The 6373-nt window shown below is 42.9% G+C and overlaps 1 pseudogene; it reads right to left on the bottom strand.

Annotated features, from left to right (window-relative positions):
- Window positions 1–4228: 4228 nt before the first annotated feature.
- On the bottom strand, window positions 4229–5080 carry LOC115111196 (sodium-dependent phosphate transporter 1-A-like; annotated as a pseudogene).
- Between the last annotated feature and the right edge of the window lie 1293 nt (window positions 5081–6373).

Raw genomic sequence — 6373 nt, 5'->3', positions numbered from 1 at the left:
ACTAATAGTGAGAGTATAGCATCCCCATCCATATGTTAGTGCTGGGTCAGGTGTCCCTGGTTCAAAACCCCCACTCAGACTGTTCCTCATCAACCACCACTGACTGTATTGTTAGCCTGGCTTGGTTTTGGTGACAATTATATAATGACAAGAGGTCATATAGGTTTGTGAATACTGCCCAACAAAGGCATAACTAATAATTGGGCTGCTGTGCCATTCTTTAAAAAAACATAGTTAGGAAATTGCCTACAGTTGCTCCATTCCCTTTGTGTTTGTACATACTGAAATATACTGTAGCTGTAGTGTATAGCCTGATCGCTAATCTCTATTGCATTGCCTAGTAATCTGTGTGGCACTTTGGTGCTAAAAAAAACTACAATTACAATGTTGGATAAGATTTTAATATGTAGGTTACTGTGTATCATCTCTCTGATCTTTCCCTTCCTAAATACTTCCTGTACTGCGATCACCTCAGGCCCACCCAGTCCCAAATGATCTGGACACACACACTAGGCTACGTATACAGTAGACGTAAAATACTGTACTATCTACTGGTATCCACCATTTCATTATTATCTTATAATTTCTTATCACCCAGGTGCCGCACATAAACACATTATGTTCCTATGATTGATTATGTTAATGAAAGACTACAATAATCAAGATTTTATGAGGATTACAATGTCTCTGTATTGTATGTGTCTATGTAAACCATGACGGAGGGTATTCATCTATTATTTCTTCAAACTACATATTAAGTTACAAGTTACATATCAAGTCCTTGCCCGTCCAACATTTCCTCATCTCCCACCCCTTCTAATGTAACTATCCCGATGCTTCTCCTTCTTTTTCCCCTGCCCCGGTACAAAGTGTCTCCCTGCAGGCAGTCACTGAGTCCGGGTCTTTTCTGGGGAGGTTCCCATTGCTTGCAAGGCAGCCACGGTTCATCCTGTATTTAAAGGTGGAGCTCAAGTTGATCCTACTGTAACTGTTCTATTTTGCCCTGCTTATCAAAAGTGTTGGAAAAACTTGTCAATATTCAACTGACTGGCTTTCTTGATGTCTATAGTATTCTCTCAGGTATGCAATCCGCTCAGGTTATGGATGTGTCATTGCAATCTTGAAGGTCCTCAATGATGTCACCAATGCCCTTGATTTTAAGCAATGTTGTGCTGCTGTTTTTATTGACTTGGCCAAATCTTTTGATACGTTAGACCATTCCATTCTTGTGGGCCTGGTTTGCTAACTACCTCTCAAAGAGTGCAGCGTATAAAACCAGAAAATCTACTGTCTCAGCCACTGCCTGTCGCCAAAGGAGTCCCCCAAGGCTCGATCCTAGGCCCCACGCTCTTCTCAATTTGTGGTTTGGTAAGGAGAATGCCCCTCTCCCCACAGGTGTGATTACTACCTCTGAGGGTTTAGAGCTTGAGGTAGTCACCTCATACAAGTACTTGGGAGTATGGCTAGACGGTACACTGTCCTTCTCTCAGCACATATCAAAGCTGCAGGCTAAAGTTAAATCAAGACTTGGTTTCCTCTATCGTAATCGCTCCTCTTTCACCCCAGCTGCCAAACTAACCCTGATTCAGATGACCATCCTTCCCATGCAAGATTACGGAGACATAATTTATAGATCGGCAGGCAAGGGTGCTCTCAAGCGGCTAGATGTTCTTTACCATTCGGCCATCAGATTTGCCACCAATGCTCCTTATAGGATGCATCACTGCACTCTATACTCCTCTGTAAACTGGTCATCTCTGTATACCCCTCGCAAGACACACTGGTTGATGCTTATTTATAAAACCCTCTTAGCCCTCACTCCCCCCTATCTGAGATATCTACTGCATCATCCACATACAACACCTGTTCTGCCAGTCACATTCTGTTGAAGGTTCCAAAAGCACACACATCCCTAGGTCACTCCTCTTTTCAGGAAGCTGCAGTCATCGACTGGAACGAGCTGCAACAAACACTCAAACTGGACAGTTTTATCTCAATCTCTTCATTTAAAGACTCAATCATGGACACATACTGATAGTTGTAGCTGCTTTGTGTGATGTATTATTGTCTCTACCTTCTTGCCCTTTGTGCTGTTGTCTGTGCCATGTTTTGTGCTATTACCATGTTGTGTTGCTACCATGTTGTTGTTATGTTGCTACCATGCTGTGTTGTCATGTGTTGCTGCCTTGCTATGTTGTTGTCTTAGGTCTATTTTTATGTAGTGTTGTCTCTCTTGTTGTGATGTGTGTTTTGTCCTATGTTTATATTTGATGAATTTTTAATTCCAGCCCCCGTCACCGCAGGAGGCCTTTTGGTAGGCCGTCATTGTAAATAAGAATTTGTTCATAACTGACTTGCCTAGATAAATAAAGGCTAAATCCAATTTTAAAAGTTGACTATTCAAAATTAATTTACTTTTAAACTTTTTCATTGCACTGTATTTTCTTGCTGGTAAATGTGTACTAAGCTTATAACCACAACAAATAGTTTGGTAATGTCATTTTATTTTGAATAAAACATTTCATTACTAATGCCTCTGGATGTACAACTCTTTCTAGTGTTAGCATGATCTGTAAACTAGACATTTAACAACAACAAAAAATTAATTACATGGCAGATGTTCAACATTACATCGTAATCAACTTCAGTGATGCTGGGTACTGTGCAGTAAACACATGTGTACAAAGAAACAAATTCAGGACTTGGTATGTAAAAATGCTGAAAACACACATTTTTCAACACAGGTTGAGGGCAGGGGTCATCTCAGGTCCATTCGAACCTCACAGGATGTAATAGATGAAGAGAGCCATGATGGCAGCACTGATGTGCCAAGAGATGGGTACGGTTACAAACCAGGCGATAAAGATATTCCTGAACAGATGCCAGTCAACAGCCTTCCTTGAGCGCAGCCATCCAACAGCAACCACAGAGCCCACCTGTCACGCCCTGGTCGTAATATATTGTGTTTGTCTTCATTTATTTGGTCAGGCCAGGGTGTGACATGGGTTTATTGTGGTGTGTTTTGTCTTGGGGTTTTGTGGGGTGTTGGGTGTGTGGCTTAGTGGGGTTATCTAGCAAAGTCTATGGCTGTCTGGAGTGGTTCTCAATCAGAGGCAGGTGTGTATCGTTGTCTCTGATTGGGAACCATATTTAGGCAGCCATATTCTTTGAGTGTTTTGTGGGTGATTGTTCCTGTCTTTTGTGTTTGCACCAGATAGGGCTGTTTCGTTTTTATTTTTATTTTTTACATTTCATTATTTTGTAGTTTCTTCATGTATAGTTTTTTCCTTCATTAAAATATCATGAATCATCATCACGCTGCATTTTGGTCCGACTCTCCTTCTCCACAAGAAAGCCGTTACACCACCTGAGTGCACACAACAAAAACAAGTTTACTCAACACTATCCACAGGTTCACACTGGTTTCTACTAGCTCACACTGGTCAATTCATGAATTCATTGTTACGTATTTTAGTGTCATGCGATTCCTCCGTTATGGTATTATAAGACACATTTTCTAAATGATTAAATAACAGTGGAATAGCCCTCTAGCCAGTTTTTGGTTGTTAGCCTCAAAATTGACCCGACTCATCTATACAGTTAAACTTGAATTACCTTGCAGTGAGTTGTGCTGACAGGGAGACCAATATTAGAGGCTACTACCACTGAGCGCTGAGGACAATTCAATGCTGAATCCACTGGAAGGAGAAAATAAGATTTGCAAGAATCATATACTGTGTAATAATAAGATACAAGAGAACATTGAATGATATTCATACTTAATTGACTTTGGTTGTTTGAACAATGTGATATTTTGTTGTATTGGCCCACAAACGTACGTATGTAAAACACAGATAGTTTCAGTGCATGGTATACCTGGAGGTGGTGATTGGGGTGAGGTCCTTGCCAATGGTCTGGATCACTTTGCGTCCCTACACCCAGAGCCCAGCAGTGATGCCCACTCCTCCATACAAAAGCAGCCAGATGGGTGTGGGGGCATTGGACACCACAGAGCCACTCTCAAACACCAGCCACAGGGCCACCAGAGGACCAATTGCATTACTGAGAGGGAATAAAAAGGAGAGCATACTTACTTCACATAATCATCCTATAACAATAAGCAGAAAGTAATTATTTATCTTTATAAACTGGGTGGGTCGAGCCCTGAATACTGATTGGCTGACAGCCCTGGTATATCAGACCGTATACCACGGTTATGACAAAACATTTATTGGATGCCATAGATGGCGAGGGTGTAGGAGGTGGAGCTGTTGTTTCGCCGTATGGGTCATCCATCCTCGTCATCAATGCAGTCTCCCACCTTAGCCAGGTGAAGCTTGTGTAGCAGGTCTTTGTAGAGCCCTGAGTCCTTTTGTACAGTGTGGGCTTGGCCACTAAGTGGGTCTGTGATAGTCATGGGGCCCATTCTGCCATTAATACCTAACAGGGATAACCAGCAACAATACAACCCGTTCAAACAATAAAGATGAGTGGAAAAATACTATAAAGCTTAATAATTGTGTCACTAGTCACTAGGGGATCTCACTATTGCTGACGTCCAAGTATTTGGTGTCCATGTTGCTGTCCAGATCAGCCTCCTCTGAGCCTCCAATGTTAAAGGCCACCCTTTGCTTATCGGCTGGTGGTGTCTGGAGAACGGAGTCACAAGGTTTGATTGTGGAGGGATGCTCCTGTGTGGCAGGTTTGGAGGGGGTCTTCTCCATCAGTGGAGTTTCACAGCGACTGGAGGCCACTTCAACTGATGGACAAACAGCAGCAAGGCAGCAATCAGCATTATTTCTACATCAATCGATTCCCTTTCAAAGTTGGAAGTTGTCTAACAGCAATGAGATTTACGCTTCATCTTTTTCTTAAGCCGTGGACAGACGATGAACCACACAACCAGGGCTGTGATGAGAGCGCAGCCCAGCGAGATGAGCAGTGTTACTCACCATGGCATTTGGTCGAACCCCAGAACTGTGTACAGGACAAGGGAACAGGGGACAGAATGCTCAGACAAGGGTGAGGCGTAGAGGGCGCTCTCACTAAAGCATGTACCCTTCACATAATTCAAGGTCATCCTTCTACACAGCACCTGGTATGGGAATTGCAACATTTGCCACTGTACTATATCACAGTCAAAGCAACCACATCAAACACATTCTGTTCAAATGTTTCAGTTGAAATGTGTAGTTGGGTTATATGCCTTTCCAAAAACTAGAAATGCATATAATTCAGTAATTTAGAAGAAACTGTCCATTTCATTTACCATACACAAATGTCAAGTACACTATTGAGTGTATTATTGCTTGTGCCTTCAAAGTCCTTTTAGATAATCACTAGTATGGTACAAACTAAATGACCCCTCTTGCTGTCTCTAATTTGTCGTTTCTCGGTCCCTTCCTACTTCATGACCGCATGAGATAGGAGACACGTGGTAGAATGTCTTGAGAACTTTTTCACTTCCAACTAAGCTATTTGTGTACATACTCAGATATGAGCAGTATCAGAAAAAGGACATGCAGCAACAAATAATGTGAGTCAGACCAGTGCTGAAGAGGAACTTATCAGGGTCACTTTCAACTAGGATGGTGCATTACTATACTCAGCAAATAAAGAAACGTCCTCTCACTGTCAACTGCGTTTATTTTCAGCAAACTTAACATGTGCATATATTTGTATGAACATAACAAGATTCAACAACTGAGACATAAACTGAACAAGTTCCACAGACATGTGACTAACATAAATGGAATACTGTGTCCCTGAACAAAGGTGGGGGTCAAAATCAAAAGTTACAGTCAGTATCTGGTGTGGCCAACAGCTGCATTAAGTACTGCAGTGCATCTCCTCCTCATGGACTGCACCAGATTTGCCAGTTCTTGCTGTGAGATGTTACCCCACTCTTCCACCAAGGCACCTGCAAGTTCCCAAACATTTCTGGGGGGGTATGGTCCTCACCCTCCGATCCAACAGGTCCCAGACGTCCTCAATGGGATTGAGATCCGGGTTCTTGGTTGACCATGGCAGAACACTGACATTCCTGTCTTGCAGGAAATCACACACAGAATGAGCAGTATGGCTGGTGGCATTGTCATGCTGCAGGATCATGTCAGGATTAGCCTGCAGGAAGGGTACCACATGAGGGAGGAGGATGTCTTCCCTGTAATGCACAGCGTTGAGATTGCCTGCAATAACAACAAGCTCAGTCCGACGATGCTGTGACACACCACCCCAGACCATGACGGAACCTCCACCTCCAAATCGATCCCGCTCCAGGGTACAGGCCTTTGTAACGCTCATTCCTTCGACGATAATCACAAATCAGACCATCACCCCTGGTGAGACAAAACCACGACTCGTCAGACAGGAC

Source organism: Oncorhynchus nerka, linkage group LG27 (genome assembly GCF_034236695.1).
Source record: "Oncorhynchus nerka isolate Pitt River linkage group LG27, Oner_Uvic_2.0, whole genome shotgun sequence".
In the NCBI taxonomy this organism is placed as follows: Eukaryota; Metazoa; Chordata; class Actinopteri; order Salmoniformes; family Salmonidae; genus Oncorhynchus; species Oncorhynchus nerka.
This window is presented reverse-complemented; position numbering and strand designations above follow the sequence as displayed.